General features: G+C 35.8%; 1 long non-coding RNA gene across 1 annotated transcript in view; it reads left to right on the plus strand.

Annotated features, from left to right (window-relative positions):
- LOC146406837 (uncharacterized) overlaps positions 1-20,934 on the plus strand; it is a 487,766-nt gene that overhangs the window by 136,538 nt on the left and 330,294 nt on the right. The window lies entirely within an intron of this gene.

Raw genomic sequence — 20,934 nt, forward strand, 5'->3', positions numbered from 1 at the left:
AGAAAGGGGAAGCGTGAATATGAAATTCTTAGTGTGAGTATATAACAATGGTAACTAAAATACTCCTAAATATTTATTTATTTATTTTAACTTAGTTCTATAAGCATTTTTATTTTTATTTTTATTTTTATTTATTTTTTTTATTTTCCCACTGTACAGCAAGGGGGTCAGGTTATCCTTACATGTATACATTACAATTACAGTTTTTCCCCCACCCTTTCTTCTGTTGCGACATGAGTATCTAGACATAGTTCTCAATGCTATTCAGCAGGATAGCCTTGTAAATCTATTCTAAGTTGTGTCTGATAACCCCAAGCTCCCGATCCCTCCCACTCCCTCCCCCTCCCAACAGGCACCACAAGTCTCTTCTCCAAGTCCATGATTTTCTTTTCTGAGGAGATGTGCATTTGTGCTGGATATTAGATTCCAGTTAGAAGTGATATCATATGGTATTTGCCTTTGTCTTTCTGGCTCATTTCACTCAGTATGAGATTCTCTAGTTCCATCCATGTTGCTGCAAATGGCATTATGTCATTCTTTTTTATGGCTGAGTAGTATTCCCTTGTGTATATATACCACCTCTTCCGAATCCAATCCTCTGTCGATGGACATTTGGATTGTTTCCATGTCCTGGCTATTGTGAATAGTGCTGCAATGAACATGCGGGTGCATGTGTCTCTTTTAAGTAGAGCTTTGTCCGGATAGATGCCCAAGAGTGGGATTGTGGGGTCATATGGAAGTTCTATGTATAGATTTCTAAGGTATCTCCAAACTGTTCTCCATAGTGGCTATACCAGTTTACATTCCCACCAACAGTGCAGGAGGGTTCCCTTTTCTCCACAGCCCCTCCAGCACTTGTTATTTGTGGATTTATTAATGATGGCCATTCTGACTGGTGTGAGGTGGTATCTCATGGTAGTTTTGATTTGCATTTCTCTTATAATCAGCGATGTTGAGCATTTTTTCATGTGTTTGTTGGCCATCTGTGTATCTTCTTTGGAGAAATGTCTATTCAGGTCTTTTGCCCATTTTTCCATTGATTGATTGGCTTTTTTGCTGTTGGGTTGTATAAGTTGTTTATATATTCTAGAGATTAAGCCCTTGTCAGTTGCATCATTTGAAACTATTTTCTCCCATTCTGTAAGTTGTCTTTTTGTTTTCTTTTGGGTTTCCTTTGCTGTGCAAAAGCTTTTCAGTTTGATGAGGTCCCATGGGTTTATTTTTGCTCTAATTTCTATTGCTTTGGGAGACTGACCTGAGAAAATATTCATAATGTTGATGTCAGAGAGTGTTTTGCCTATGTTTTCTTCTAGGAGTTTGATGGTGTCCTGTCGTATATTTAAGTCTTTCAGCCATTTGGAGTTTATTTTTGTGCATGGTGTGAGGGTGTGTTCCAGTTTCATTGCTTTGCATGCAGCTCTCCAGGTTTCCCAGCAATGCTTGCTGAATAGCCTTTCTTTTTCCCATTTTATGTTTTTGCCTCTCTTGTCGAAGATTAATTGACCATAGGTGTCAGGGTTTATTTCCGGATTCTCTATTCTGTTCCATTGGTCTGTCTGTCTGTTTTGATACCAATACCACACTGTTTTGATGACTGTGGCTTTGTAGTATTTCTTGAAGTCTGGGAGAGTGATGCCTCCTGCTTGGTTTTTGTTTCTCAGGATTGCTTTGGCGATTCTGGGTCTTTTGTGGTTCCATATAAATGTTTGGATGGTTTGTTCTAGTTCTGTGAAAAATGTCATGGGTAATTTGATAGGGATTGCATTGAATCTGTAGATTGCTTTGGGTAGTATGGCCATTTTTACAATATTGATTTTCCCAATCCAGGAACATGGAATATCTTTCCATTTCTTTACATCTTCTTTGATTTCTTTGATTAAAGTTTTAGAGTTCTCGGCATATAGGTCCTTTACCTCCTTGGTCAGGTGTATTCCGAGGTATTTGATTTTGTGAGGTACAATTTTAAAAGGTATCGTATTTTTGTATTCCTTTTCTAATGTTTCATTGCTGGTATACAGAAATGCAACTGACTTCTGAATGTTAATCTTATATCCTGCTACTTTGCTGAATTTATGAATCAGTTCAAGGAGTTTTGGGGTTGAGTCCTTAGGGTTTTCTAGGTACAGTATCATGTCATCTGCATACAGTGACAGTTTGATCTTTTCTCTTCCTAGATGGATGCCTTTTATTTCTTTGGTTTGTGTAATTGCTGTGGCTAGGACTTCCAAAACTATGTTGAAGAGCAGTGGTGAGAGTGGGCATCCCTGTCTTGTTCCAGATTTGAGTGAGAAGGCTTTCAGTTTTTCCCCATTGAGGATTATATTTGCAGTGGGTTTATCATAAATGGCTTTGATTATATTCAGGAATGTTCCCTCTATACCCACTTTGGCGAGGGTCTTGATCATGAATGGATGTTGAACTTTGTCAAATGCTTTTTCTGCATCTATTGAGATGATCATATGATTTTTGACTTTTTTTTTGTTAATGTGGTGTATGATGCTGATTGATTTGCGTATGTTGAACCATCCTTGTGAACCTGGGATGAAGCCAACCTGGTCATGGTGTATAATTTTTTTGGTATGTTGTTGGATTCGGTTGGCTAAGATTTTGTTGAGAATTTTTGCATCTATATTCATCAATGATATTGGGCGATAGTTTTCTTTTTTGGTGGTATCTCTGTCTGGTTTTGGAATGAGGGTGATGGAGGCCTCATAGAATGTCTTTGGCTAAATATTTATTTTAATATTAGGAAAAGCTAACAGTAAAATATATCCATTGTGAATATGAGACATAACAATAATGTTATAAAGAATAGTTGACAATGTACTGTTTAGAGACTTTGTGTGCTTTTAACATAAGGAGAAATAGCTCTCCTCCACCAAAAACAAAACCCCTAGATATTTGTGTTAATCTTGCTCCCTCAGCCAAGACTGTCCCTTCTTTCTTCCTGATTCTTTCCCTGGGGGCCTTGGTGTCCTTTCCTTCCTAGAGACATTGATTATTATGATCCTAAGGTTTAGGGTCTACTCAACTAGTTCCACTAGATCAGGATTTACAGTTCTCAAATTTCAGGTGGTACTGTTTCAGTGTCTTAGTGGCAAATATGGAGATGCCAAGTGAGATCCTCTTTTGAGAAGGGACTTGCTGCCAGCTACAGGAGCACAGACAGCCTCCAGCATTGGCTTCTTTAGGACCTGCCCAAACTGCAGAGAGCCACATGCCCAGAGGTCACACCGTCCCACAACTGCTCATGTTTAGTAACTGGGCAAAGCAGAAATAACTAGATCAGGCCATTTCAGAAGATATAAATAGGTAGTATTTTGTCTTGAACCCTTGCTGGGTTGTTAGAGATGTTGTCAGGCTGGTATAGATGTTCACCTTCTTCCTAATCCTTCTTCCTTCCTCTTTCTGTTACACATATTCATCCCTGCCAAATATCTTGCACCCCAACTCCTTCTCCTTCTCTGATTTTGGAGACTCCAACTTGTGCTGTTTTTGCATTATTTCATCCCAACAAAGGCCATCTTATGCAAATTGGCCCATCTCTTCTTTAGAATTGTACATAGAAATGATCATTGTCTGAGGATTCCCTCCCTAAATCACAAAAGATTGCTTTTTTGTCTTCCCTCTGGAATCCTACTAGCCATATCTAAGAGAATAAATTCAAATGACTCTCCTCTGAACACAGTATGTGCGCTCCAAATGAGTTGATACGTTCAACTTTGAAGAGAAGTATCTATGGTATTTTGTTTAATTCTATATCATCAAGTGCATCACTAAATATAAAATGAGTCCACTATATATTGATGAGCCATCACATAAAAAATATAATAACTTAAAATATATTGCCAAGTGAGTGAGTATTCTAACCTAGTCCTCAAACCATGTGTTAATAAAAGTAACTAATTTTTAATGAGTTCTTACTGTGTGACATATACTTTACCTATATTGCGACATCTATTTCTGAAGCCTACAGAAGTTAAGAAATTCATTTGTTCAATTAATAAATGGCCTAACTGGACTTAGTAGCCTGGTCTGGCAGACTCCAAAGATGAATCCCTTAACCACTTCTCTCTTAAGTTCCTGAATATGTTACAGGTTTCCTTTCCCTTCTGTTCCTCCCTCCCCTCTCCTTTTATATTCTTTAAACACAAACATACCTTCTGTCTCAAAGTAAAGACAACTCATGTGACATTCCCCTTTTGTTATTCTTCTTTTATCCTGTTCAGAATTTTTTCCCTCAAATATCCTAAAATATTTCCCTGAACCTTAAAAAGACCTTTTACCATATTGTCAATCCAGTGCACTTCAGAAAAGACCTCCTCAAATACAAGTTGTTTGGCTTGAATTAGGGAGTGTCACAGTGGCCAGATGGAAAGCTTAATTTGCATTTAATTTTGTTTTCACTGATTTATCAACTATTCCATTGACAAAGAGACGTGTGACTTCATGGAGGGAGAAAAAGCTATTTTCTCTTCCTAGTTACAGTAAAAAAAATCAAACCACTGCATGTTCAAAGTTAGCATTTGACAAAGCTTTTTAATCATGGTTGCCTATCTTCTGAGAACCCCCACTCCCCAGTTCCAGCATTTCACAGAAGTTGAATCTTGCTTGTAATTTATTATGTGACTATCTGCATGAAGTGGAAAAAAAAAAAAGAAAACACTTCCTCTGGGTTTACCCTGGACAGTAAAAAGAGACAGTTCTAAAGTATACTTAAATCCATATAATTGCTTTTCAAATTCTGCATTACTTTGCCTTCTTTCCCCATATTATCTTAAATTGAGTAGGTTGGAGAAAATCAAAACTAATATCGGGAGGAAAAGGAAAAAATAACTCTATAAAAAGCAAATAATTCTCTAGGAAAAAGTGTGTTACACTCTGAATAGGCTACCTGTGTAAATTTCATCCAGTTGAGTACAAAAATAAGTAAGAAGCATCCTAAAGTTTTGATCTTTTCGAAGTGTTAGAGATTCTCAGATTTGTAGAAGGAAGCTGAAATGTATTCAAAATGTGTTGGGCACTAACAGAGAGATACAGTTATGTACATTTCACAAATAAGGAAATTTATACTTTTAAGGCATAAATACCTTGCCTGCATTTTCACAGCCACTTAATGATACAATAAGGACATGAATTTCAGCTTCTTTGGTTTCAAAATCCACACTTTGTCCATTATGCCATATTGTTTCATTAAACATGTTTTTGCCTCACCAGTAAAAACTTGTGTGGGTTATCTGGAGCATCAGGGTTTCCTGCAGGAAAGATTAGGCTATATCTAGCATCTGATTAGAATATGCTCAAAGATGTCACCTCCTAAATAGATTTCCCACATTCCAATTCAGTTATGAACACAAAAAGTATTTAGGCTGTGATCTTCATTTTATTCATATATGAAAGTGACATGTTGGTAGTAAATGCCTAGGTTTCAGAAAATTAAATTCTGGGGATATTGTGCCAGCATTATAAACATAGATTCTGGATCTTTCTAAACCATCATATTTAAAAAAAAAAAAAAAAAAAAAAAAAAAAGAGTGACTGAGTAGCAAAGTCATACATCCATGGCCACCATCTACAGTAAAACTAGATGCAAAGATGTTCAGAAGACCCATGAGATGAAAGTGATGAGGGTCAAACCATCAATGGCCTGTATGTTAGCAACATCCGAATTAAGGAAAACAAACAAGTGGCAGGGGCCAGAAAACAGAAAGAGCCCTGCATTGCCAATGAATTTTGCTGGAAAGCCAGAAGGCGGGCCATCCTGAGAACTGCAGCTAAGAATGGGAGAGGATTAACCTTCTCCAATGGTGGGTGAATGAAAGTTTCAGAGTAAAGTTTGAAGGGGCTGGAGTAGTTTTAAATGACCAGGTAGGGTCATTTTTAAATATTCTTAAAAATATCCTGGTAGGGCTTTCTCAGATGGGGAAGTAAGAGAAGATGGTGGAGGTGGATTCAAAACTGAATTAGAGTAAAAAAAATAAATGTTAAGAAAAAAAAATTGGGCAGGACCTAGAAACAGAACAAAAATCTGCTTATTTTTAAACATTATCTCAAAACAACAAAAGAGAAATGTCTGTAAAATTTAAAATATTATTTAAATTTGGAATTCAACTTCCTGTTAAAACTTAAGGAAAACTGGAGTTCTTCTGTGATGCAGCAGCTTAAGGATCTGGCAGTTCTCACAGCTCAGGTAGCTGCTGAGGCACAGATTCTATCCCTGACCTGGGAACTTCCTCTTGATGCAGGTGCGATAAAAAAGAAATATAAGGAACACTTAATTTCACATTTAAAAACAAAGAAAGGGAGTTCCCGTCGTGGCGCAGTGGTTAACGAATCCGACTAGGAACCCTGAGGTGGCGGGTTCGGTCCCTGCCCTTGCTCAGTGGGTTAACGATCTGGCGTTGCTGTGAGCTGTGGTGGAGGTTGCAGACGCAGCTCGGATCCCGCGTTGCTGTGGCTCTGGCATAGGCCAGTGGCTACAGCTCCGGTTCGACCCCTGGCCTGGGAACCTCCATATGCCGCGGGAGCGGCCCAAAGAAATAGCAAAAAGACAAAAAAAAAAAAAAAAAAAAAAAAAAAAAACAAAGAAAGGAAAATATTTAGGTAGAATCCTATGCAAAGTTACTATAAATGAATAAAGAACAAGCAGCAGAGTCCCTTCCTTATAGATAATAAAAATATGCCAAGGGGTCTTATTTAAAAACAGATCAAAACAGTAATGTATTAATTAAAAATAAGCTAAAACACTTAAATGTAATGAATTCATTGAGTAATAAAAAAATCAAAAATAAATAAAATATAAGATGGGGTCAGCAAAAAAATGTACTTAAGAAAATAATACATGATATGAAACAAAGACACATATCAGAATTAGAAACAATACTTGGAAATTAGAAAACAAAAAGCCATTTTAGAAATAAAGACTAAACTTAGAAGGAGCGCAAGAGTGAAAAATACACCAGAAACTTTACTAAGATCAAAAGAATATAAAAAGCGAGAAAATTAAAAATAAAAGAGATAGACTTGAGTCTAGGTAGATAATTACTGAACATAAGCAAAGAAGATTCAACCTACAGATAATTTTTCTGGGGGTGGGGGAATAGTAATTCAAGAAAGCTTTTTGACATTTTTTTAAATTAAAAAATCCTTGGTAGTCTGTGCTCATCTGTAGTTTTGCTTTCTGTAGTTTCAATTACCCATGGTCAACTATAATCCAAAAATATTAAATGAAAAATTCCAGAAATAAAGAATTTATAAATTTTAAATTGGGCACTACTTCTGGTAGCTTATGAAATCTTGCACTGTCCACTCCATCCTGCATGGGGCATGAAATCATCTCTTTGTCCAGCCTAGCCTGCCTGTTAGTCAGTAGCCCTCCCTGTTACCAAACTAAGGTATTCAAGTACATTATTTTACTTAATAATGGCATAAAGAGCAAGAGCTGTGATTCTGGAAACTCTCATATGCCAAAGAGAAGCTAAGAAGTGCTTCCTTTAAGTGAAAAGGTGAAATTTCCCAATGAGGAAAGTAAAAAATTGTAAAGTTGCTAAAATCTACAGGAAGATTGAATTTTCTGTCTATGAAAAATGTGAAGAAGGAAAGATAAATCTATGCTAGTTTTGCTACTGCACATCAAACTGCAAAAGTGCATAAATGCTTGGTTAAGGTAGAGAGAGCATTATATTTGTACAATTAGATATTTAGAAAGAGAGACCACATTCACGTAACTTTTATTACAGTGTGCTGTTATAATTGTTCTATTTTATTAGTAGTCACTGTCATTAATTCCTTACTGTCCCTGATTTATAAATTATACTTTATCATAGATATGTATGTATGGGAAATAGCATAGTATATGTAGAGTTCGGTACTATCCATGACTTCAAGCATCCACAGGGGGTTTTGGTATGTATCCTTCATGGATAAGGGCAGGGGTAGGACTACTGTATATAATGTGGGAAAAAGCAAACGTATATTTATGGCAAGCTTTTATTTATATACTTCTTATGCCCTAGAAAATTAGCTCTCTCAGTGTGGAAAAAAAAAGAAATACAAGTGTAATATAAAATAAATTAAGTAAAAACTCTTTAAGTTTGAATTGGAAATATCATTATTAAATCACAAGATGTCTTAACTATATCCTATCTCTGTTCACTAAAAAGGTAGAAGTAATTATCAATCCAGTAACAGCATCTCTAGGAGTTCCCATTGTGGCTCCATGGGTTGCAAACCCAACTATTATCTATGAGGATGTGTGTTCGATCCCTGGCCTTGCTCAGTGGGTTGGGGATCTGACATTGCGACGAGCTGGGGTGTAGGTTGCAGACACAGCTTGGATCTGGCATTTCTGTGGCTGTGGTGTAGGTCTGCAGCTGCAGCTCCTATTCAACCCCTGTCCTGGGAACTTCCATATGCTACATGTGTGGCCCTAAAGAGAAAGAAAAACAAAAAACAGAGCAATTAGCATCTCTAGGCCCAGATTCTGATTTTTTTTGCTTATATTCACATATATATATATGTATATATCACACACATATGTATGCATATATGTAGTACATATCATACCTATATACTTCAAGTGATATTGAATGAAATGTTGATATATTTTTCTTTCAGATATTTTAGATATAAATTATTTTATTGAATTATAGTTGATTTACCATGATATCTTAGTTTTAGGAATATAGCACAGTGATATCTTAGTTTTAGGAATATAGCACACACACACACACACACACGTATATATATTCTTGCTCAGATTCCTTTTCCCTTATAAGCTATTACAAAATACTGAGTATAGTTCTCTGTACTGTATGGTAGGTCCTTGTTGGTTATTTTAGGTACAGTAGTTTTTATATGTTAATTGCAACTTCCTAATTTAGCTCTCTCCCCCTTCCCATTCCCCTTTGATAACCATAAGTTTGTTTTTTATGTCTGTGAGTCTCTTTCTGGGTTGTAAATAAGTTCATTTGTGTCACATTTTAGATTTTACATATAAGTGATAGCCTATGGTATCTGTCTTTCTCTTTCTAACTTACTTCACCTAGTATAATCTCTATTTGTGTTCATGTTGCTGCAAATGACATTATTTCATTCTTTTCTGTGGCTGAGTAGTATTCTGTTGTGTATATATACCACATATTCTCTATCCATTCATCTGTTGATTGACACTTATTTCCATGTCTTAGAAAGAATCAGCATTTATTCTTCCTTTTCTGCATGAACTACACTACTGGGTAACTAAATACTGTGTGAGAAGCTTTTTCTTTTAAAATTATTCCGTGAATAAGTGAAATATAAATGACCACATGTACCATTTGCAACCTCCAATGTATTTATGAGGTGGTATTAAGCTTCAGTTGATGCTAAAATAAAACAAAAGCAAAACTGAGACGTTGTGTGCTCCCTGGTATAAAAAATCCCTCCCTCCAAGGAATAAAACCTGAGTCTAATAAAACCTCTAGATCCAGAGATCAATTGACAAGAAATAAAGGACAGAGCGATAGTTAAATTTGCACCACGTGTATGCACCTACCAAAATTCAAATGGCTGGAAATGCTACAGGTAAAATGGCCTAGGTTTTTCGGCAGATGAAATTTAAGGAAAACAAAAGGAATTCTATATATTAAATGAGATATTACAGACATATTGACCTTAAAAATGTATGAATGTCTGAACTATGCTATAGGGATATGCACTTAGCTAAGAAAACCATAAATGAAGGCATGGAAGTACTTAACTATAAAAGTCGAGGTAGTGCTTACTTTTGGAGAGATGAAGACTGGTATCTGGAGCAGTTGGCATACTTCTTTTTTTGATGTAGATGGTGGTTACAAAATTGTTCTCCTTCTAAAAATTCATTCATCTGTGAATTTTTTATGCATAGTTTTCCATAACTGTGTCTTATGTTATAACAAAAAGATTTATAAGAGAAACAAAGAATGAAAGTTTTAGAGTAAAATAAATCCGAGTTCAGATCCTGGCTTAACATTTATCATATATAAGACTGGCAAGTTCATATCCGAGCCTTCCTTTCTTCCTCAATAAAATGTTAATAAAAATATGTACACCCACCCGTTAGAGTTGTCCTAAGGATGAGAGGTAATAACGTATACCAAGAGTCTGGTCCAGAGTGGGCAATTCTGCTGATATGATGTCCTTTCTTTTCCTGGTATAATGTATTTTTTCTTCCGTGTATCGCTGTTCAGATGTTGGAATATATTGCATGCTTCTGAAGGCCTATTCTAAATAACCAGCTAAACTGCAAATTGCAATTCAGCTTCCAAATTGTGGCTGAATCCTAACAGCAGTGGCTCATGTACTTGCCTAAAGGACTGATTTTTACCCACACATCCAATCCCAAAGCACATCATTCCAGAACAGTGCCTCTTATTTCTGGTTAAAAATAATAAGAATGATTAATATTTTGCAGGCAATAGGCAATAATTAAGTTTTAATCATGGCATGTCATTTATTATAAAATGTATGTTCTTTACATCAAGTAAGTACTCAATGTATTTTTTAATGATTTATTATGTAGAGTTGACTTTAATAGCCTCTTAGTAATGATGGAAGCAATCTGATATAAAAAGTGATGTGTGTAGTTGGAAGTTTTCTGGAATAGTTGATTTCCGTGGGAGTATACTAGAAGATGGTATGGCTCTGTGGTGGGAGCCCCAGTCTGCATTCAGGAGATTCAAGTCATAGTTTGGGTTTTATTTCCAATAACAGCTATTGTGGGCTAAGTGTTTGCTATGTACTGGGTTGAGTGCTTTCCATTTATTAACAATATAACTTAAGCCTTGCAGTGACTCTGATTGGCTATGTCTCCATCTTACAGATGAAGAAACTATCTCAGAAAAAATGATTACCAGTAAAATAAAAGCCACACATCTAGTGCTTTTATGGGGAACTGAGAATTCGTTTCCAGTTTGACCTGACTCTCGAACTTTTACATTTAACTAGGTGATTTCTATAATCCCTAACAGTACTAGCATTCTATGATTCAAGTAAATCTAACATTCTCTTCTCCAAATAAATTTTTCATGATCTATTAACCCAGCATTCCTCTTCAGTGACACATGTATTCTTTGTGTACTTTGTGTCCTTCACTGGTATGAGTATCAGGAAACCTCACTCAATCTGGAAGCACGGATTCCAGGGGACAAGGTCTCACCCACGGCAACAGCGTAACACCATCTGTGGGGTGTGGGAATTTGAGGATCACATTGGGTTTATAGCTAGGGAATCTTTCTCAAACCCTTTTCAATTTCCAAGAATCAATTTCTTAATATTGAACTTGACTGTAATTTTTTATACTGTTTACCTAAAAGAAATGAAACACAAACTATGTCTCAGGAAGACAGGAGAACAATTACATTTTAAATTAGTCACAGGCTTATCAGCTCCTGCAACTTCTTGTAATGGAAAAATAACCTAGGGGACACTGTCATGTAATATTAGGATAACAGGCTTTGAGAGGAGTGACATGTTTACATGGCATGACAGAACTGTTTGATTTTTGTCATTATTTGCTGCATAGCATTTTTGAACTTACCTGAAATTATTCTATCCAGTTTACCAGAAGATCTCATATTTCTGCCTCCTTCTATCTCATAAAAAAAAAAAAAAACCTTATTTCCTGGGGTCAAATCCTTATGACCCCTTGCCTGACCTTTTGAAATCTCCTAGCTAATAGCCTTCCTTCCTACCTATTTTCCCCCAGCTCATTACTGTCAAATTTATCTTCCTTAGTAACAGTGCCAATTAAGTCGCCTACCAATGTAAAAGCATATAGAGTATCCCCTACTTATTAAAAGAAAAAAAATCGCAGTTAGTGGGACTTTCAGATTAATCTTATCCAGCTTCAAACTTTCTTTTCAGTCTCATTTTCAACAGATTGTCTTAACATAGGCCAAATGGACTGAATCTCTATTTTAAAATCTAATGCAGAAAGTTGCTACCACCCTCCCTTGCATTGGTATTTTTCTACATCTTCAAAAGTCAGAACTTTATACCTCTCTCTAGACCTTGATAAATGGTTCCAAAATAGCTACATGTAGGAATCCTTTGGGGATCTTGTTTGACACAGGGCCCGGCAGTAAGAGACATTAAGAATCATGGGATTGGAGATATAAAAAACAGTAGTCGATAATCTAATGATGAATCACTTTGTTCATTGAATACAATTAGCATACAACACAAGTTAGTTAGAGTAGGGAAGAACAGATGAGGAACCACTCCAAGGGGAAGTCCAGGAAGGTGACATCTCAACACAAGCAGCCTCTAGTCCAGCAATAGATCTGGCAACAAGTCTGAAAGGAAGTCGCATTTTGCTCCAGCAGGGCCTCTGGCAGCATCTTTCTGCCAAAGCTCTTAGCAGCATGGATTCAGGCTCCAACAAAGAGCCTTCAAGTCACCTAGCTCCACAGTCTCTTTTTAAGGTGCAACAGTTGCCCTAGGAGAGGAGGTCTTGACTCTATCAGTTGCTCCTATTTCAGAGGGCACATCCAACTTTTTGTATAAAGTAATATTCTTAGTTTGTCACTCTAAGACACTTGCAGTCCTTCAGTGGATGTTTCACTAATAATATGGAAGTTCACATTGGCCACTGTGACCCCATTTTGAAATACCTAATATGACCTAACATAGCTTAAATCCTGTAAGTTTCACGCATGATGAGTGGGAGTTATAACACTAAAGAAATCACATCATAATAAATCTTAACAAAAGAAGTGTTGAATCTTGACCCACTGCCATGTATGTATGGTAAAGTTCTAAGCTTGGGTCTGTCATACTTAGATGCATGACTTTGGTGAGTTGGTTCTAAACTTCAACCTAGAAGATCTGGGAGTGATCATGGACCTCAAGAAGCAATCACCAAGTTAGCTAGGCAATGAACCTGAAAAAGAGTGACCGCTATACCAGGAGACTCCATATACAGCAGACAGATACATTGTAATTTATATCTGTCAATCAACTTTCTTACTTTGGCTTGAGAATAAAGAAGAAAAAAGATTGAAAACATGAGAATAACATACTCATTTTCAAGCATTACAAAAAAAATTAAAAGGAGTTCCCACTGTGGCATGGTGGGTTAAGAATCCGACTGCAGTGGCTTGGATCACTGCGATGGTGCATGTTCACTCCCAGCCTGGTACAGTAGGTTAAAGGATCCAGGGTTTTGATCCCTGTCCTGGGAACTTCCATATGCCACAGGCACTTACAGAATAATAGTGACAGTAGAACTTTAAAATTTTAGAATCAGGACCCTTGTGTAAATGATTCTTAATTTTGAAGAAAAACAACTCTCATTTTCTCAAGTCCTACAATCCGTTTTTAAATAATTTTTCCTTAACTTCATTGAACACCTTAGAGAAAACTTTGTTAAAGAAACATATCCACTGACAAAGCTTCAGATAGCTGTGGTTTCTTCCCTAAGTTGTGAGGAAAAATTCAGAAGGCAACTCATATATCCTTGGAACTCTGAGAAAAATTCAGGGCTGGAAGGTAAAGCAATACTACTGTGAAGCCCCAAGCACATTACATCCTGAGCCTGACATGGCTTTAATAATATATTACAGAAACACATTGTCAACCCAGGAGGAGCTATGGGGGGCATTTTATTAAATGAGAAAAGAAGATTTATAGATAAGTCACTAAAGAAGAGTTATAACAAACCATGCTTTTGTTAACAAAAGGTGTTGATAACAATATTTTTTTCTCTGCTTTATCAACATTTAATGCCCATTTATCTCTGTTACACAATTCATACATAGTCACAATCACTCTGTAAATTCATCACCATAGATTGTAAAGCTTAAGACAAAGTCAGAGAGCTCACAAAAAGCATCAATGATCTATCCCACGGGGGCTTGAGAGATATTAATCGTGGCAACCTGGTGTACAGTGGACCCAGTTTCCATTATGAAAATGACTCTCCATCAGTTGTCATCTCAGTGGTTCATCCTGAAAAATACTGTGAGCTTGGCATGGCTAGAAAAAAAACAGCACATATCGAAGCTGCCAATCTAGAACAAAGGGGCTTCTGAAACTTTGTGCTAGAACTTTGACTAGAGTGAGTTCCTGTAAAATCCTATGACACATTCCCAAGAGAAGAGAGACACCAGAATGCAATCAAGTCAGCAGGCTTCCTGCCCTGTGTACCAGGACAGCACTTAAAAATAAGTAGCACCAGGAGTTCCTGTCATGGCGCAGTGGTTAACGAATCCGATTAGGAACCATGAGGTTGCAGGTTCGGTCCCTGCCCTTGCTCAGTGGGTTAAGGGTCTGGCGTTGCCGTGAGCTGTGGTGGAGGTTGCAGATGCAGCTCGGATCCCGCGTTGCTGTGGCTCTTGCGTAGACCAGTGGCTACAGCTCCGATTCGACCCCTAGCCTGGGAACCTCCATATGTGGCAGGAGAGGCCCAAAGAAATAGCAAAAAGACAAAAAAAAAAAAAAAAGTAGCACCTGTTTTAGTATTCCATATTTGGTATTACAACCTTGATATTTAGTTCCATGCTCTATGACCTGTATATATTATCAAAAAGTATTGTCAGCATAAACCATTTTAGCATAAGAGTGAAATTCAGGACTCATTTTTAGATTTAATTTCCAAATAGAATAACTTTAAAACCCATTCCACATTTAATTCCAAAAACATTCTTTTCTCTAATTTTTTTTTTGGATCTGGGTGTTAGAGGTAGTAGATATTGCATAACCTAATCATCATCTGTCAATTTTTTAAATGTTTTTATTTATAAAAAATTATTTTATTTATGTTATTTATTTATTTAAATTTAATTTTATTTTTATAATTTTTTATACTTAGTTTACAATGTTGTGCCAATTTCTGCTGTACAGCAAAGTGACTAGGCATACATATGTATATATGTATATACGTTCTTTTTCTCAGATTATCTTCCATCATATTATACCCCAAAAGATTGTATGTAGTTGCTTGTGCTATAGAGTCTCATTGCTTATCCATTCCATTCTAAGTGTCATAGTTAGCATCTAAGAACCTCAAACTCCCAGTCCATCCCGCTGTTACCCCTCTTCTTCTTGGCATCCACAAATCTGCAAGACGAGGCTTATCTATGTCCATGAGCCTGTTTTTGTTTTGTAGATAGGTCCATATTTTAGATTTTGTGTATAAGTGATTTCATATGCAAAGGAAACCATAAAAAAAAAAAAAAACCCACAGAATTGAAGAAAATCTTTGCAAAGGATGCAACGGACAAGGGCTTAATCTCCAATATATACAAAGAACTCATAAAACTCAATGGCAGAAAAACAAACAACCCAATCGAAAAATGCATGGAAGACCTAAAGAGACATTTCTACAAAGAAGACATACAAATGGCCAGTAGGCACATGAAAAGATGCTTAGAATCACTAATTATCATCTGTCAATCTTCAACTTCAGGTTTTACTTCTGTCACCTCCAAGTATATCACACAAGCTCCTCTGATTCTCTCGGGTCTTACTTTGCTCCAGACCATGATCTTGGCCCTCCTGTCCCTATTCTAGTCAGAGATAAGACAAGTCTTTCTCTGATTTTTAATAGTTTAAAAAAAATCTTACTGAAGACTGAGACTGAAGAAGGGATGAAGAGGAAGGAAGAAGTAACAAAGAATGTACCCAGCATCAGGATGGAATGTCAGCCATCACTGGTCCCAAAGTTCATTACTTCTCTAGTGTCTCAGAAAGCCCCTTTGCTGAGGCTTTAATTTTTTAAAAAATTAAGATTTAATTTATTTATATTTTTCCTCCGTGCCTTGTGGTATATCTCCTTTTTATTATAGTCAGTCTCTCTGAACAACATTTTATGTATTTTCTCCAAATCAAAATATCTACATATCACCAGAAAAGTGAAGTCAGGTTTTCAAGTATCAAACAAACAACAGAGCATTTGAAACAGATTCCACCCAAAAGTTTTAAGATGAGTTCATGAAGTAGACAGAGGTTTGATCAAGATGACCATGTAACCCTCATCAGCATCAGTTCTCCTAACAGAAGGAGAGTGATTCGGTGAGAGAAAGTAGAAAAGGTATTTCTTCTTTTTTCACAGTGGCTCTTTATAAGGTGTTACAGCTTATTTCTCCCTCCCTTATATATGTCTGGCTTAGATTTGAAAATAAAATGAGGCTTACTGTGGATATTGACTTCTTTTTTTTTTTTTTTTTTGCTTTTTAGGGTCACACCCATGGCATATGGAGGTTCCCTGGTTAGGGGTCTAATCAGAGTTACAGTTGCCGACCTGTGCCAGAGCCACAGCAATACCAGATCTAAGCACCATAGCTCACGGCAATGCCAGATCCTTAACCCATTGAGTGAGGACAGGGATTGAACCTGCAACTTCATGGTTCCTAGTTGGAATCATTTCCATTGTACCATGACAGGAACTCTTTGATATTCTTTACTCATTTAGTACATTTGTTTCACATCGATTTTATGTCAAGTATTATTTTTAGCAGGGTATGATAGTAAAGTTATAGAAAAAGGCAGGGGCCATATTACTCATAGCCTGGTAGGACATGTTATAGGTTTGGATCTTTATCTTGAAAGCCATGTAAAGCCATTAAAAATTGTTGTCAGAAAATTGGGAGAACAGAGATATGTTCATATGCTGATGCTGTGTCAAGGACAAACAGAGTGCTAGGAAACAAGGGTGGAGGAGCCAAGAATAGATTTAGGAAGTACCACCAAATGCTATCTTTAGGGTCCAAATAATGATGGCTGGAACTGAATGGAGATGAGAAACTGGTAAAATTGACAGCATCTAGTAAAAGACTGCCTACCTGTGGAAGTATATGAACAGGAATCATCTAGAATAACTCTCAGGATTCTAGTTGCTGTAACTGAATGGATGGTGGAACCAATCACTGGAATAAGAGAACCTTTGAGGAAAATGTGAAGAGACAAACTATGGCTTGTTGATGTTATGGTATCGAGACATTCAAATTATCAGTTTGAGTACATGATTCTGGAGCTTAAAAAATGTAGAGCTGGAGATACATGTTTGAGTGATGGACAGAACCAAGGAAAATAAAAATCTCTGGGTTTAAGAGTATCTCAAGAGAAGACTTAAAAACTGAAAATCAAAGGGAACGAAGACTGAAAAAAAATAGGACAGAATATCCAAGGACAGTGGTTCATCTACAAAAGGTGTAACATACATGTAATGAGAGTAGCAGAAAGAGAGAAAGGAAAAAAAGAAATATTTGAAAAAATAATGATGGTTGATAATTTTCCCAAACTAGTATCATACACCAAACCACAGATGCAGGGAACTCAGAAGACACCAAGCAAATAAGTGACCCAAAAAACCAAAAAGAAACAAACAAACTTAACCTACACATAGGCATAGCATTTTCAAACTACAGAAAATTAAAGCTAAAAAAAAAAAATTTAAGTCAGAGAGAAAAACACCTTACCTACAGAGAAAAAAAGATAAGAAAATTACATCTGATTTCTCAGGAACCATGTAAGCAAAAAGAAAGTGGAGTGAAATGTTTAGAGTGTTGGGAAAAATAAAGCTATCAACACAAAATTCTGTATCCTGCAAAATTATCCTTCAAAAGCAAAGGAGAAATAAAAACTCTCTCAGATAAACAAAAATTGAGGGGATTGTTGCTAGTAGACCTGCCTCATAAGAAATATTAAAAGAACTGACTTAGCAAAAAAAAAAAAAAAAAAAAAAAAGCTACAGGTCAGAAACTCAGATCTACATAAAGAAAACGAGAACATCAGGGAAGGAGTAAGTGAAGGTAAAATAAAAACATATAATTTTCTTATTCTTAATTGATCTGAGATAATGGCTTGTTCAAAACAGTAATAGCAATAATTCATTCAATTATGCATGCTTATGTACATATCTTAGATATGCTTATATAGAAGTGAAATGAACAAATGACGGCAGTGATATAGGGACAGGGGAAGGAATTAGGATTATTTTGTTTTGGCAAGTAGAGTTAGATTAACTGTAAATGAATATTGCAAACTCTAGAGTAACCACTAAGAAAAGTGGAAAAAGAAGACATGATAAGAAAGGAGAGAAAATGAAATCACAGAAAATTCTCAGAGCTGCAAAAAGCAGAGAAAGATTATTTTAAAAGGAACAAAGAATGAAGCAAAATTATAAAACTTTACAAATATGTCAATATTAATCCAACTATACCAGTAATCACTTTGAATGCCAGTGGCCTCACTAACCAATCAAAAGAAAGTGGGAATACCTATATTAATTTCAAACAGAGTGAACTTCAAAGCAAGGAAAGTTATCAGGGATGTAGGGGAATATTACATAATGATAAAGGTGTCAATTCTAAGAAGACATAACAACCCTTAAAGTGCATGTACTTAACAACAAATCAAAATATTTTGGGCAAAAACTAATAGAACTACAAGTGGAAATGGATGAGTCTCCTGTTATAGTTGTACACTTTAACGATTATCCATCAGAAATGGACAAATGTAGCAGGGAGAAAAAGCATTAAGGACATGGCTGAACTCAACAGCACCACCAGTCAATTGAATATAATTGACATCTCTAGAAAAACTCATCCAGCAACAGGATATTACACATTTTTCTTAAACTTATCTCAGGTATTTACCAAGATAGGCCACATTACAGGCCATAAAATACACCTTAACAATCTTAAAACATGGAATACGCACAATCTCTGCTCTCACCACATGGGATTAAACTAGAAATCAGTAACAGAAAGACAGCTGGAAAATCCCAAAATACTTGGGTATTTACCAGTGCAGTTCAGAATAACACATGGATCAAAGATGAGATCTCAAAAGAAATTAGAAATGTTTTGAACTAAATGGAAATAAAAATTCAACTTATCAAAACTTGTGTGATGCAGTGAAAGCAATGCTTAGAGGGAAATTTTAATGTTTACTTATTCCAAAAATGAGAAAGATCTAAAATCAGTAATCAAACCTTCCATTTGGAAACTAGAGAAAAGAAGAGAAATTAAATCCAAAGCAGAAGAAATAGTAAGAATTAGAGAAGAAATCAATGAAATTGAAAGCAGGAAACCAATAGAGAAAATCAACAAAGCTAAAGTCTGTTTCTTTGAAAAGACAAATAAAATTGATAAGCTTTTAGCTAGGCTAAGTAAGAAAAAGAGAGGAGGCACATTACTAATATTAGAAATGAAAAAGGAGAATGTATCATCAGCATTAAAGGGTTAACAAAGAAATGCTAGGAATAGCTCTATGCCCACAATTTTGATAACCTAAATGAAATGGATCGATTTATTGAAAGACACAATTTTCCAAACTCTCAAAGAGGAAATAATACAGTAAGATGACTTCCATTAAAGAAATTGAATCAACTATTACTAATCTTCAAAACTGGAAAGCACCAGTCCCACTTAGGTCTATTGGTAAATTTTACCAAATATTTAAGGAAGAAATTATATCAATATTCTACAATCACTTTCAGAAAATAGAAGCAGAGGTAATACTCCCTAACTCAATCCATGAAGCCAGCATTACCCTAATGCCAAAACCAGACAAGACAGAAAAGGAAAAGAAAGCTACAGACCAATATCTCTCATGAATATTGATGCAAAACTCCTCAATCAAATATTAGCAAATTGAATCCAATAAGGTATAAAAAAATTATACACCATGACCAAGTGGAATTTATTCCAGGTATGCAAGGCTGCTTCACACATTTGAAAATCAAAGAATGTAATCTGTCATATCAATAGACGAAAGAAGGAAAGAAAGAAAGAAAAAAGAAAGAAAGAAAAGGAGAAAGAAAGAAGAAAAGTAAAATAAAATTCACATGAAAAGCCACAGACTAGGATGAAATATTTGCAAAAGACATATTTGATTTTAAAAACTATTATCCCAAATATACAAAGAACATATAAATCTTAACAACAACAAAAAAACCATTTAAAAGTGTGCTAAATACTTTAAGAGACACCCATCAAAGAAGATATGCAGATAGCAAATGAGCATATGAAAAAAGATACCACATCATATATCACCAGGGAAATGCAAATTAAAACGAGATACTACTACACACCTATTAGAGTGACCAAAATCCAGAACACTGACACCACCATCAAATGCCAGTTATACTGCAAAGCAACAGAAATCCTAACTCATTTCTAGTGGGAGTTACAAAATTAAACTTACTCTTACAAAATTAAACTTACTCTTACCATATGATTCAGCAATGGAGCTCCTTGGTATTTACTAAGAAAACTTGAAAACTTAGATATCCAACAAAAACCTGCACATGTATGTTAATAGCAGCCTTATCCATAATCCAAAACTTGATAACATCCAAGATGTCCTTTTTTTAGATGAGTGGATAAATAAACTATAGTACATGCAGAAAATTAAATATTTTTCAGTGCTAAAGAGATGAACTATCAAGCCACGAAATGACATGGAGGAAACAGATGCATATTACTAAGTGAAAGAAGCCAATTGAAAAGCCTACATACTATATGGTTCCAACTATATGACATTCTGGGAAGGATAAATTCATGGAGAGACTAAAAAGATCAGTGGTTGCCAGGGAGATGTAGGGATGAATAAGTAAAGCACAAGGGATATTTAGAGTAGTGAAACTGCTTTGTAGTTATGGTATGTACTTGTCCTTATGAATTTGTCTGAACCCATAGAATGCATAATATCAAGAATAAACCTAAGGTAAACTATAGACTTGAGTGATACGATAATTATATGTTAATGCTGGCTTATCAGTTGTAACAACTCTGGTGGAGAAGATATGCATATGTAGGAGCAGGAGTTATATGTGAAATCTCTACATCCCACTCAATTTTACTGTGAACCTAAAGCTGCTCTAAAAAATAGTCTTTTAAAATTAAAATTTCTTATCTTCTAGAATAACTCTATAGTTCCAGCCCCAATTCAAAGCCCTATGGACCTAGA

Source organism: Sus scrofa, chromosome 1 (genome assembly GCF_054392235.1).
Source record: "Sus scrofa isolate SSC_HxYL_T2T_F1_AM1 chromosome 1, Sscrofa_HxYL_maternal_Yorkshire_Landrace_v2.0, whole genome shotgun sequence".
NCBI lineage: Eukaryota > Metazoa > Chordata > Mammalia > Artiodactyla > Suidae > Sus > Sus scrofa.